Here is a 15,238-nt window from a genome sequence, read left to right as displayed (position 1 = left end):
TTTTTATTTCCATATCGAACTCTTGCAACAATAGGGTCCAACGAATCAACGTCGGTATAAGTGATTGTGCGATATGAATGCGAAGCATTCATTCTTTATGTTGAGCATTACTTTTCTCAGGTTTTTACATTAATATGTGTGTCTTTATGTTACTTTTATGCAGGTAGGGTTGTGAGGCCAAGTATGAAGGAAAGAAGCCAATGTGGATTACAATATACCAATTTTGGAGGAAATCTTGCTAAGGTTCAAACACGAAGACATAGGTCGATGTGAAATGCTAGAGTGTGTGCGAACCTCCTCATATTCATGTTGGCACATCCATTTGGAGGGGCACAAATACAGCCACACTCGAGCATTCCAACTTATGCACATAGAACAAGAGCTTCACCAACGCGCCTATCATTGAAGATGCAAGTGATTCATGACGTGAACGTGTGCCCGTTTGCGTTACTCCGATGAAAGTATGGATTCGGGAAGTTATGCAGGTCCGATACTGTAGCAGAGAACTGTAGAAACACGATAGGAAATACTGTAGCAGCACTGTTCACAACCGGCCGAGAAAACAGGAGTTTAGAGGATCCACACGGGCGTGTGGAAATTATCCATGACCGTGTGGAAATTTCCCACGGGCGCATGAAGAATGCACGCCCGTGTAGTCGCCCGATTCCAGCCCTATTTAAAAGCCGAATCAGCCCTGATTTTAGTATTCTTTTCTCCATCTTTTCCCCAACTTGAGAGGGGGCTACGGCTAGGGTTTCGAGGGGTATTGGCCAAGGTTTTGTAGTGGTTCTACGGCTCCAACATCGTCATTCCTTAGGAAGAAGGTTGGTAGGGGAACTTCCGTGGAGGCATATCCTATACCGAACGAGGGAATCCTTGGACGATGAGTAGAGGACTTTCCACAAGACCATTGACATGACTATCGAGGGGGTTTCTTTATGGATTCATTGCTTTTACATTCTATTTCTTTGATTGTACTTAGCTTCATGGAGAGCTAAACCGCTAGTGGGTACTCGGGTGTTGTGAACCCTAAGATGTATTTGTTTCTTTGAACCTCTTTATTATGCTTTCAATAAATTGATGTTTATTATGAGTTCCAACCTTGAATGCTTGATTGTATGTACATTTCCCCTAGAGTGACACTAGGGTTGAGAGTTCTTGTTGGTAACCTTGTGAGTGAGTGAGACACCACGAGCGTTAGACAAAGCTAGGTTGGAGAGGGTTGAGAGGGTGAGTCGAGAGGAACAGGAGCGTCCCCTTTCTCCTCCGGCGTCATAGATTCTACCTCCGTTCCTCGAGTTCTTTGCGGTCATAATAGAGGGAATGGTCTAAAGGATGAACTTCCGCTGTGACTTAGTTGCGCATGCAACGGAGTAAGGCGTTGAGGTGATCTTAGTATCTAGGGCTCAAATATGGTTAGGGACCTTCCACCTGGACCAAAGGGTTAGGTCTATAATAAGGAAGAGATTTATCACCTGGAATCCCTAGAGCTCATTGCAACTCTATGCGAGTGCGAGGTGTTGAGATTGTTCAATTTCTCCTCCGGGACATGTATAGAGTTAGGCATAGTTGACCTTAGATTTGGGACTATGTAATTAAGGATTTCCACGACTCATAGGTGGCTTTCAAACTTTCGAGGTGGTAGCTCAAGCTATCTCCAAAGCGGCCGCTAAGGTGGCTTTCAAACTGTCAAGGTGGTAGCTCCTTCTACCTGAGTGGTAGCTTTCACTCATCCTGTGAGATAGCTCTTTCTCTCATTAGGGCATAACTAGTATCCGACTTGTGGAGTAGCTTCATACTTCATAGGTGGTAGCTCTTTCCACCCAATAAATACAAATAAACAATAAAACTATTTTGTTCCTTCTTTTCATTTTTTTTTTGAATTTAGCAAAAGAAGTAAACCCAACTAGTCCCTTTAACATCGAACATGAGTTTCCAATAGAGTTCAGAGAGTGAGTAGTGCACTAAGTGTAAATCGGGCAAAAATTCCTAAACATTCAAGCAAGAACTAGAGCATGAAAACATTCAATGTTAATAATTCTCCTAGACTTAAGAATACAATCATTGCAACTAAGGTGAACCGCCATTGGCTATGTGAGCATATATCAATCAAAAACAATAGAAAAGATGTGCGCATTATGAAACTCCCCCCCCCACACACACACTTAAGTTGTACATTGTCCTCAATGTACACATGCAAGCTCACTCAAAATATATCATTCAAAAATAGATGTGGGAGAAGCAATCAAAACAATACTCCCCTGACTCCTAGTGTTGCGTTTGATGAAGCTAATTCATTGGGAGTAGTGTTCCAACGGGTTGTGAAGCTCACACGGGCAAGTGCCGAAGCACCTTGGCCGTGCCCATGACTAAGTCTCAATTCCCAAGATGACAAGACCATCTTCACGCATACACGAGGTGGTTCTGTGAAGCTCAAGAAAGACAAAAACAACTCGAGTGTATAAAAGATGAAGCAATGAATACAACTCGGTAAATGCAACATAACATAAACTCAGAAGGAAAAATCCTTTCTAAATGAACAAGTCTAAAAACAAGAAAATAGAATAAAGTAAAATGCACGAAAGTAAAAGAAAAGTCAAGTGTCGGAGTTGCTCTCGGGCTCCGCTGCTGCTGCTGCTGAAGTGGAAGCATATAGTGGGTCCTCCGGTGCTTGGGTCGAGGATGGAGGTGCTAGAGGAACTGACGGGGCCTGAAGAGTCCTCGGCTACAAGACAAATGATGAGGCAACATCTCGCTCTAGGATCTGCTGTAATATGTCAAAACGTGCAATGAACTCTGTATACTGAGTGGCCTGCGTAGCTCGAACCTCGGCAACCTCATCTCGGACCACTCCTACAGTATTCTCGAGCCTCTCAAAGCGATTACTGGCTCGAGATGGTGAAAACATACGCACTGGGGTGGTTCCTCGGCTGCTAGAGGTGCCTCGGTCTCCATCGATGCTGGCTGAGGCTCGGGGGCGGGATGAGATGCTCCGGCTTCATCACCCTCATCCTCAGCTATCTTTGGGGCTGGTAGAACTAAAGCAAGGACCATGCCCATTAACCGTATGGTCTCTAAACTCAGGGGAGCGGGTACACTCATCTTCTCGGCCCCGCGAATCGAATCCAAGAGACCCATGCCCAGCACAAATCTCGTAATGTAGGGGCCCGAGAAGATCACTCCCACTCTAGCATAGTGTCCCTGGTGGCTGATGTACTCTGCCAGAATGTGCCCTAAATGAATCGGTACGCGCTCTACCATCGAGTATAAGTACAGCAGCTCCTGACGGCTCAAAACACCAGTACTGTCACCGTGGCCATTCACCGACCTACTAATGATGGCGTGCAAATATCTGTATGCAGGTCAGGAAAGGCACGTGGCCGTGGACACCCCTGGCTCGTACTGACCTTGACCACATAGTACTCTGTAAGCTCTTTGCGGGGTCAAGGTTCCAGGATAATCAGTAGGCAACTGTGCATACTCCTCTGTATCTGTGAATGCCTCCTTGTACAAGCCAAGTAGGACGGAAAACTGCGTAATGCTCAAGCTATGGTGCCGTCTAAATACTCTGAACTGAATGGTGTCCAAACTGTTGAAGCTCGAATACGCTCTATCAAACTCGAACGAGGATAGCACCTCCAGTGCAAACTCTCGGATGGCTGGCTCTCTAATCGTCAGCAACTGCAGCCAACCACCTTCTAAAACTAGATCCTCGATCTCATAGGCAAACTCATCCCCCTACTGAAGCTCCCGCAATATAGTCGTGTATAAAAATTGAGTCTATCCAAAACGGAGTCTCAACAAACGCTCATAACGGACCTGATGTTCGGGAATCGCAAATCGCATGCCCTCGGGCTCAGGGGATGACTCACGTGGCCTCTTATCAGCTTGCTTCTTTGACCTAGGTGCCATGATCTGCAAAATTTAAACAAAATTGATCAAACAAGTTGATAAAACAATGTGGCAGAAATCCACACGGTCGTGTGGAATTTCCGCACGCCCGTGTGGATTCACGGGGCGTGAGAACCGCACGGCCACGCATCAACAATCCAAAAATACAACTTAATAATACTTCTAACTTCATTCTAAACATAAATTATCATTCCAATTGATGAAATGAAGCATTATTAACAAGATTAATCGATAGAAAATATGAATTGATGAAGAAGATGATGAAAAAGGATTTACCGATGAGGAGGAGTGAGAAAATGAAGAGCCGGCCGGAAAACTTTGCTAAAATCCTACCAAACTGACGCTACGGACTCGGAGAGTACTGTGAGAGTGTTTTCAAGTGAAAAGGAGTCGTGAAGAGGGAGAGGAATCATCCTCTTTTAAACAGAACTCGTGACTTTTGGCGTTCTGTGCATCCACACGGGCGTGCGGAAATTACACATGCCCGTGCGCCAGACCCACAAGGGAAGACTCACGCCCCTGTGGCTTCCCTGGACATCCGAGAAAAATATCAAGTCTTACACACGCCCGTGCGGAAATTCCCCACGGGCGTGGACATTTACATGCTCAACTCACAGGGGCATCCGCACGCCCCTGTGTTTTCTCGGGATGGAGGGAACACCCTGCAGAGATTCGCACGGCCGTGCGGAAATTACCCACGCCCGTGTGTGGTTCACAAGGTCGCCCACAGGGGGGAGTCCACGTCCCTGTGTGCTCTCGGGAAAATCTGCCCAAATCTGTAGGAGTTTACACACCCGTGCGGAAATTACCCACGGGCGTGCGCCAGTTCCATGGTTGTTCACAGGGGTAGCCGCATGCCCTTGTGCCTTCTCTGGATGAGCTCGCAGTATACACCCACGGGCGTGTGCAAATTCCACACGCCCGTGTGTTTTCTCTGGATGACTTAGAAAAACCTGCAGGCTCTGCAGAACTATTATGAACATGTTTACACTCTTAGAGCCTGCTATATTATGCAAAATTTACCAGAAAAAAAATCCAAAATAGAAGTCAAACGACCAGACTTCGCCAATTCTCAACAAAACACACAATGAGTACTTTGAAAAATCCCACAACAAAATCGCAGCACAAGCACTTCAAAATTGAAACACCAACACTTAATAGTTTATTCATGAAAACAAACTAAACTAAAAGGTGCGAGAACAATAAACACTTGGGTTGCCTCCCAAGAAGCGCTTGTTTAACGTCACTAAGCTTGACGTATCTTTCTTACCTCACGGGGGATCATAAATGAAGGTTGCCCTCTTACCCATGGCTTGAAAGCATGATGAGCAAAATCTCTTGAGGGTAGAGGGTGTACTCTCGGGCTTCGGACCACCTCGCAATGGTGCATCTAACTTCCTTGGCTCATGTACGCCTCCAACAATCTTGGAGCGTTTTCGGTGGCGTCTCCAAGCCCTCTTCATTTTCCGGAGCACCTTCTTCAAGATCCCCGGGGTAGATGTTTCTTCTCCAGTCGAACCAAGCATCATTACTTCTTCATTGCTCTACTCTTGGTCGAACAAACCTTCATATGGATCCGGGTTGAACATTTCTTGCACATATATATCAACAAGCTCATCAGTAGTGTCTAGAAAATATAAAGTGTCATCAAAATCAAGAGAATGCCGCATGGCTTCAGCAAGGCGGTATGTGAGCTTGTCATCTCCAATTCTCAATGTGAGCTCTCCGCCGTCCATGTCAATCAATGCTTTGGGAGTCCTCAAGAATGGTCTCCCAAGTATCAAGGGTACATCCGCATCCTCATCGACATCTAGCACTACAAAGTCAATCTGGAAAATGTACTTGTCCACCTTCACAAGCACATCTTCAATGATGCCTCTCGGATGTCGTACCTTTCGGTCCGTCAATTGTAAAGTCATCCGAGTAGGCCTAGGCTCTCCTAAGCCAAGCTTTTGGAAGGAAGTATATGGCATGATGAAGCTTTTGGAAGGAAGTATATGGCATGATAAGTGTCTAAATGTAGGTGTTTTCATATATGTATCGTATGCACTTTGCATGTATTTTGTGAGGTTTGATGCCCGTTTACGCTTAATCGTCTATTATTTGCTTTGTAGGGGCATATGGAAGCCATGGAGAACAAGAAGATATCATTTTGGCAAAAAGAAGAAAAGCAGAATTTCATACTACCCCCATACTACCCGAGTATGGGGGCAGTATCTGTATGGCATCGGATTGATTTGGGTGTTACGTCCGATTTCCATACTACCCGAGTATCACGGGGGCCGTATGGAGGCCGTATGCACCCGTATGGAAGCGAATCTAGGGGTTTTACGAGGTGCTATATGACCCCCATACGACCCCTATCTGGCCCGTATGCCTCGGGGGTATATATACTCACTTTTAGGGCTGATTAGAGGACTTTTTGTTGGCCGACTTTTTGGGAGATCATTTGGGAGATTTTTGGGCGACCTTGGGGAGGAGAAGAAGGGCAGAAAGCTAGAAGATCATTCAAGCCCAAGGTCCAAGGCTCTCAAGGCAAGAAGGCAACATCATTCAAAGGGGAGATCGATCACGACTTGAAGGAAGGAGAACCGCGGCTAGAGGAAGCGTCATTCGGCATTCCTTTGGCGGGAAGCGTCATTCGGCATATTCTCGCCTCATCCTTCACCATTTCATCTAGGGAGTGTCATACTATGTCTTTGTTTCATGTTTTTGCTTGATTGTATGCTTTGTTATGAGATGATGACACACTAGACCCCCAAGGCCACGGGTGTTGGTGAACCTTGGGGGGTTTTATCATGTATTTTTGGATGATTACTTGTTAATTCTATGCTTGGGTATTTTTTTGAGATCTAATCCATTGTTTTTCATGCTAAGTGTTACACCAAGGAGAAATCCGTAGCTCTTTTTATGAATGATGCATGTAGATGTGACTTGCTCGCATGTATTAGGGTCATGAATGGATTAGAAGGGGATACTTGTATCATCACGCAGAAATCGGGTGTTTGGTAGCCCTCCATGTAGGTTTAATCCGAAGAAGAGTAGGTTTATTCCTAAGCGAGATTTTCCTTGTACTTAATGCAATCGTAGGAATGTAGATTTTGGAAGAAATTCCTATCTATGTTCGTATGGGATTAGGGTTCAATCGCCGAGAAATTGGGGTTGTTCTAATCTTGGAATCTCATGGTCCAATTTACCCTTGCATCTTTAGATCATCATCCATGTTGCATGATAACCCCTCAAGGGGATCCACATCCATAGGCCTTTGCACTTTCATTGATTCTCTTGCTTGCTTATTGCTTGTTCTCTCTAATTTGCTATGCATAATCTTGTGTTTTAGTTTTATTTGTATTTAGTAGAGTAAATCCCATCACTTGAGATCTTAGGCTAGATAATAGCTCGAGAAGGGAGTAATAGGAGATCCTTAGCCCGTGGAATACGATCCTCGTGTCTTTGCACGAGGTATTATAGCGATCCCGTACACTTGCGGGAAGCGATCAAGTTTTTGGCGCCGTTGCCGGGGATCTTAAGGAATTCTAGGAAACTTTTAGATTATTACTCTAGCCATTTTTAATTTACTTGTACATATTAATCTTTATGCATATTATTCTTATTTTATTTAACTTTGTTCTTTATATATATCCTCTTTTTGTGCAAGGTATAATTTTTCTTGCCAAATGCATGGGAGCTTACAATCGAGTCAAGTTCTTGGTGTGAGCAACTACAAGGAAAGAAATTTAAACCCGAGGATGTTTTTGCAGCATTCATGCGAAGCCCTGAGGCCCAATTTTTAAGCTTAAGGACATCAAGCTTGGGACTCATCCCAAGGTCATAAACACTTGCTTGGTTAATATAAACACCCGATCCCGAAGGACAATTTAATGAATTGAGCACTATTTTTAAGAGATGTCCAAGAATCCTTCCGTAGTCTAGAGAGCGGGTTGAAGAACTTGCTGAAGTAATGACCAAGAAACAACCAATTCATGAGCAGAAATAGAAAGTCCAAGTGCAACTAACAATGAAAAATGAAGAAAGTAAAGATGAAAAATGAGGTGGAAGAAATTGTTGATGCTTTGGAGGTTGGAAGTGTAGAAAATGTGGCATCAATATCCCTTGAGCACGTCCTTTGGCATAGAAGTGAATGAACACACCAAGCACAAAAGAGAAATATCCGGGAATAGTTGAAGATGTGGATAGGAAGTCAAAGCCATTTAAAAAAACCCACCTATGCCGGGTTGGATAATTCTCAACCAAAAATTTTTCCATGGAAGCCCAAACAATGTCTATGGGCAATTCGAGAGCATCTAACATTGGTTGAGGAGCAAAAATTTGGGTAGGTCATTAACGCCATGCAAAAAAATCCACCCATGCCACGCTTGAGCAATTCATAAGCGAAGCTATTTCCTTGGAGGCCCAAACAATTTTCTAGACTGCTTGAAGAAGATCTTACCGGGGGTGGAATAGAGGTGGAGAGGATGCTCAAGCCGTCAAATGACCCACCTAAGCCACGAGTGCATAAGTCCCGGCCTAAACTTTTCCCTTGGAGGCCTAAAGGTACCATGTCCAAGTTCTTCACAAGCTCATCATTTCATAAGGTAATTATTTTCTTTCATGGAAGTAGCTATGCTACATGTAGCCGAGATGAACACACCATTTTCAAGCCTCCTTAGGTAAGAATAAGGTACGTCAGGCTTGTGACGTTAAACAAGCGCTTCTTGGGAGGCAACCCAAGCATTCGGGGGCATTTGTTTGCATTTTCCGTATTTTTAGTTCTTAGTTCATTTCAATTTTCGTATTTCTTAGACTTGTTTGCTTGTGAATGAGTTCATGCTCATACACTTGGCACGTTGCTCTCATCATTTGTATTGTGGTATGTTTGTGCAACTTCTTGAGAAACTCATATTTAGGTGTTAATTCATGCACTAGATCGTCGTTTTATTCATTTCATTCATTTTTTTGGAGAAGTCTTTCGAACTTGCTATTTCATTTTTACATCATTTGAAGCAGGATTTTTGGAGGTTTTGAGTGAGTCTAATGTATGTCATCGACCTATCCATAGACCCGTATGGAGGCGTCAGTGCGATGAGTGCACAGAGCAATGCCTCGGGCTCCGTGCCATCTCCCCATACGGCCCCCCATCTTGGGCCGTGCAGCGATGCCATCCAGAACACCCGAGAAGCTTCTCAGGCCATCGACCCCCCATCACGGGCCGTATGGGGGCCCGTATAGCCCGGTTCTTGCCCATTTAACCCTCATCTCTCTTCTCTCTCTTCTCCTTCTTCCATTCTCTTCTTTTTCTCTCTTTTCTCCACCGATTTTTCTCTCTTCTTTCTCACTCATTTCTTGGCCAAATCTCCTCATTTTTCTTCCTAAATCTTCTCCTCATCCATTTTGAGACGTCGATCTAGTAGTTTTTCCTCGAGTTTAAAAGCTTGTTTTTCTCAAGATTACGTCGGTATGCTTTTTTTCTATGCCCTAGTTTTTATCTCATTAATTTCTTGGGCATTCTTGGAGCTTTTATGTGGAGTTTTCTTTAGCATTTTGCTTGGTTTTGGATGGTGTGATTGTTATGGATGAAGTCTCCCTTGAATTTATGTAAAAAAAGTTTTTTTCGATTTTTCATGTTTTTTTGGGGAGGTTACAGTCGAAATGAGCAGTAACCATCACGGCCCCCATACGGCCGTATGGACACTATACATCATAATTTTTCATTGTTTCTTCATCTCTTGCACTACATTTTTGAATCATATTGGATTCCTCTATGCTTGATTGAGTTTTTTTCATGGTTTGTAGGAATTTTGGGGATGAAGAAATTAACAAGAAACCATGGAGTGATATTTACACCACAGGGGTGACCACATGGAACAAGATGTTATTTTGTTATGAGAGACTTAATTCTAAGGACAAGGATGAGCATGGACACCTAGCATTTACTTTAGTTTGCTTTGTTTTTGTATTTTTTTGTTGTATTTTTGTTGAGTTGGCATGGTTCTACCCTACCGACTTTGTGTTGTCGAAACTCTATGTTATTTTTCATCTTTGTGTTTTTGTTGACTACTCCCTAGTTTTTCCTTGTGCTTATATTTTTTTTAAAATCTTTATGGAATGATGATGCCCCCTTTTTGCCTCGCAGGGCATTGAGGGAATTTGGTGAGCTTTCCTAGTTTTAAATGGAGGTCGGACAAGGCGTGTATTGCTCACCACACCTTTTTGTCGAGTCGCACCTCACGGCGAACACAAGATAAACCCGGGGAAGTTTTTGTTTTTCACCCTCCTCTATTATTATTTGCATTGGCCCTTCTTGCATGTTTTTTTCATGATTAGTGTACATTGAGGGCAATGTACAACACTAAGTGTGGGGATGGGTGCATTTCATGTTTTAGGAACATTGTTTACATGCTAGTGTTACCAATGATGGCTTTATTCATTCTTGTAAGATTCTTTTAGCTTGGACTAATGATGGATGTGAGTTACTTGTTTTTTATGCTTTATTGAATCCTGTTTCACCCCATAGTATTGTCTTGTGCACTGAATTTTTTGTCGATGCCCTGGGAATAGCCAATGTGACTACTCTAACTCTCTTGTATGCTTAACACACTACTTTGAGTACTTGGCCTTAGAACACTAAGTTCTATCCTTCAATGTTTTCTTAAGAACTTCTAAGTCTTGTTGAGCTAATCCGAGTTTTGTGGCATGTAGTGTACTCTGAAGATGTGATCTAGGGTGAGAGTGAAAGTGAAAAAAAAAAAAAAGAAAAAAAAATGAGTCTATGTCAGTATTCCTCTGCTAATGAAGCATGAATGCGTCTATGTAGACTGTAATCGAGTAGTTGGGTGGCTCTTGTGCCTAACCAGCATGTGCATCCTCTAGAAAGATTTTAAAATGATTTTGATGCAGTCTACGTTAGTCGGACTCGGAAAAAAAAATGTTGAATATTGAGTTGAAAATAAAAAAACCTAGTAATCTTTTTGAGTACCTACCAAAGGTTTTGAAAAGAAAAAGGATTTAGTTTCAAGCTATAGAATTAGAAGGATCTTACTTGGCCATTGAAGTAGCACTTAGTAGTTTAAGACTTAGTATTCTTTGTATGTGGAGTGATTAGCATCTAGAGTCTGTCTTGATTGAAGTCCTTGAGCTAGACCCGGATCGGGGCAAATGAGATAAAGGATTCACTTCACGCACATACATATTAGGGGTGAGACAGGGATATTTTTTTATTATGCTTAATGACTATAACTCAACATCTATGTTTCATTATCCTTTTGCTTTTTGGAATCTTATATTTGCTTGAGCGGAGGTATTGCATTTAGCCACTTCTCGAGTCTCTTTGTTTTTTTCATGAGTTGTTTGCTTGGGGACAAGCAACGCTTAAAGTGTGGGGATGTTTGATAAGTGTCTAAATGTAGGTGTTTTTCATATATGTATCGTATGCACTTTGCATGTATTTTTGTGAGGTTTGATGCCCGTTTCGCTTAATCGTCTATTATTTGCTTTGTAGGGCATATGGAAGCCATGGAGAACAAGAAGATATCATTTTGGCAAAAGAAGAAAAGCAGAATTTCATACTACCCCATACTACCCGAGTATGGGGGCCGTATCTGTATGTAGCGGATTGATTTGGGTGTTACGTCCGATTTCCATACTACCCGAGTATCACGGGGGCCATATGGAGGCCGTATGCACCCGTATGGAGCGAATCTAGGGTTTCGAGGTGCTATACGACCCCCCATACGACCCCTATACGGCCCGTATGCCTCGGGGGGTATATATACTCACTTTTAGGGCTGATTAAAGGACTTTTTGCTGGCCGACTTTTGGGAGATCATTTGGGAGATTTTGGGCGACCTTGGGGAGGAGAAGAAGGGCGAGAAAGCTAGAAGATCATTCAAGCCCAAGGTCCAAGGCTCTCAAGGCAAGAAGGCAACATCATTCAAAGGGGAGATCGATCACGACTTGAAGGAAGGAGAACCGCGGCTAGAGGAAGCGTCATTCGACATTCCTTTGGCAGGGGAAGCGTCATTCGGCATATTCTCGCCTCATCCTTCACCATTTCATCTAGGGAGTGTCATACTATGTCTTTGTTTCATGTTTTGCTTGATTGTATGCTTTGTTATGAGATGATGACACACTAGACCCCCAAGGCCACCGGGTGTTGGTGAACCTTGGGGGGTTTTATCATGTATTTTGGATGATTACTTGTTAATTCTATGCTTGGGTATTTTTGAGATCTAATCCATTGTTTTCATGCTAAGTGTTACACCAAGGAGAAATCCGTAGCTCTTTTATGAATGATGCATGTAGATGTGACTTGCTCGCATGTATTAGGTCATGAATGGATTAGAAGGGGATACTTGTATCATCACGCCGAGAAATCGGGTGTTTGGTAGCCCTCCATGTAGGTTTAATCCGAAGAAGAGTAGGTTTATTCCTAAGCGAGATTTCCTTGTACTTAATGCAATCGTAGGAATGTAGATTTTGGAAGAAATTCCTATCTATGTTCGTATGGGATTAGGGTTCAATCGCCGAGAAATTGGGGTTGTTCTAATCTTGGAATCTCATGGTCCAATTTACCCTTGCATCTTTAAATCATCATCCATGTTGCATGATAACCCCTCAAGGGGATCCACATCCATAGGCCTTTGCACTTCATTGATTCTCTTGCTTGCTTATTGCTTGTTCTCTCTAATTTGTTCTATATTGTCATAATCTTGTGTTTTAGTTTTTATTTGTATTTAGTAGAGTAAAACCCATCACTTGAGATCTTAGGCTAGATAATAGCTCGAGAAGGAGTAATAGGAGATCCTTAGCCCCGTGGAATACGATCCTCGTGTCTTTGCACGAGGTTTTACTTGGCGATCCCGTACACTTGCGGGGAAGCGATCACTTAGGCATTTGAGCCAATGCCACTACAAAAGGAATATTGATGTGGAGTTGCTTGAATAGACTTAGGAACTCCTTATACTGTTCATCCCCTTGGTCATTCTTCAATCTAGAGGGGTAAGGGATTCTTGGCTTGAATGGTGGGGGTGCCACCTCTTTCTCTTTGTTTACTCCCTTCTCAACCTTTACAACCTCGGGTGCGTGTTCTTTCGGGTTTTCACTTAGAAGCCTCCCTTCAACCTCACGACCACTTCTCAAAGTGATCCCCTTCACATGTTCTCTAGGATTTGTTTCCGTGTTGCTTTGTAAACTTCCATGTGGCCTTTTGGAGAGAGACTTCGCAATTTGCTCCACTTGATTTTCAACATTGTGCAAGGAGGCGGTGTGATTGTGAAGTGTAGCCTCGACTGATTCAAACCTTGTATTTGCCGATTGAACAAATCTAGCCAAGTGCTTATCCAAATCCGTCATTCGAGTTTCCAAGCCTGAAATTCTGTGTTCAACTTGAGGGGCTTGTTGCTGTTGTTGGAAACTTGATGGCCCCATGGTCTTCTGTGGTCCTTGATTGCTCCATGAATAATTGGGATGATTCTTCCAACCTAAATTGTAGGTATTGCTGTATGAGTTCCCTTGAGGTCTCATGCCATTACCTACAAAGTCAACGTTCTCAACTGAAGAAACATCACCAATGACGATTGGGCAATTGGAGGAAGCATGTCCTCCAACACAACCGGTGCAATTGGTCATGGCCGCAACTATATTTGAAGCTATAAGATCTAGCTTCTTACTCAAACTCTCCACTTGGGCCGCCAATGAAGTTACCGCATCAATTTTATGGAGAAAGGCCACTTTTTTCTTCTCCCTAGCGTTCCACTGGTAGCTATTTAACCCCATTTCCTCAATCAATTTACGAGCCTCATCGGGGGTCATGGTACCTAAGGTACCTACTACCGCCGCATCCAAGAGTTGCCTTGTACTCGGGTTCAAACCATTGTAGAAGGTTTGAACAATCATCCTCTCCGGGAATCCGTGTTGCGGACACTTTCGCAGGAGTTCCTTGAACCTTTCCCATGTCTCAAATAGAGACTCCAATTCCAACTACACAAAGGATGAGATCTCATTCCTAAGCTTTACTGATTTTCCGGAAGGGAAATAACGGGCTTGAAAAGCTTCTACCATCTCCTCCCATGTAGTGATTGATGCTCTAGGTAATGATTGTAGCCACTGCTTTGCTCTCCCCTTTAAGGAAAATGGGAAGGCTCTCAATTTGATGGCATCATCCGTCACACCATTTATCTTCAGCATGTCGCACATCTCGAGGAAGCTCTCTATGTGACTGTTTGGGTCCTCATCGGCCAAACCGTTGAATTGTACGGACTGCTGCAGCATATGGATGAATGCCGGCTTTAGCTCAAAGTTCTGAGCTGTAATTGGCAGACGCACAATACTCGATTGTGTCCCCAACACTAAAGGTCTGGCATAATCGGATAGTGTTCGTTGTTGCTCATTTTGTTCTGTCATGTTTTCAGATCCTTCTACTTCCAAATAAGCTGGATTATGCTGTTCTTACACAGGTTCTTTCCCTTTTCTCTAAGTGTACGTTCAAGCTAAGGGTCTCCTTCAATCAATATTGATGGATTCCCTCGGGTCATAACCTGGAGCTGCACCAAAAAGAAAGAAAAAGACAATCAGAACGATGATAGAATAAGAAGATATGAATTAGAATGTGTGGTGAAATAGCTAAGAAAACAAAGTGCAAAGTATCTCTAAAATCCTACTCCCCGGCCACGGCGCCAAAAACTTGACAAGATCCCCTTGCTTATATCCCGCAAGTGCACATGTTTGTCGAAGTAATAATCTCGGGTGAGCGGGTATCGAATCCATAGGGAATAGGGAGTAAAGACACTTAATTCGATTCTTAGCTATATGGAATATCAACAATTATAAGTGTGACAATGATTCAATTCTCAACAATTAAAAGCAACAATTAAGAGAGCAAAAGTACGGAGGAGGTAAAGCAATCGATAAAGATGGGGTACTCGGATGATGCTTCACCTAGGATAATCGCTTCAAGTGCAAGAACTCTCTATTATGCTTCCTAATCAATGCAATGGTGAATCGTGGAAATCCTTACATACATAGTCATAAATCTAAGGTCAACTATGCCTAACTCTATTCATGTCCCGGAGGAGAGATTAAATAATCTCTCTACCTCGCACACGAATAAAGTTGCAATGAGCTCTAGGAATTCCAGTTGATAAATCTCTTCCTAATTATAGACCTAACCCTTTGGTCCAAGCGTAAGGTCCCTAACCACAATTAAGCCCTAGATACTAAGATCTCCTCAACGCTTCACTCCGTTGCACGCGAAACTAAGCCCCAGCGAAGATTCATCCCTTAGACCATTCACTCTATTATGGCCGCAAAGAACTCGAGGAACGGAGGT

At 43.2% G+C, this 15,238-nt stretch overlaps 1 non-coding gene across 1 annotated transcript; it reads left to right on the top strand.

The window, feature by feature from the left end:
- The first annotated feature begins 13,816 nt into the window (after positions 1-13,816).
- LOC120266935 lies at positions 13,817-13,923 on the top strand. Its single transcript, XR_005538330.1, has one exon. It is a non-coding gene; the product is annotated as a small nucleolar RNA R71 (small nucleolar RNA).
- The last annotated feature ends 1,315 nt before the right edge of the window (positions 13,924-15,238 follow it).

Source organism: Dioscorea cayenensis, chromosome 1 (genome assembly GCF_009730915.1).
Source record: "Dioscorea cayenensis subsp. rotundata cultivar TDr96_F1 chromosome 1, TDr96_F1_v2_PseudoChromosome.rev07_lg8_w22 25.fasta, whole genome shotgun sequence".
NCBI lineage: Eukaryota > Viridiplantae > Streptophyta > Magnoliopsida > Dioscoreales > Dioscoreaceae > Dioscorea > Dioscorea cayenensis.
This window is presented reverse-complemented; position numbering and strand designations above follow the sequence as displayed.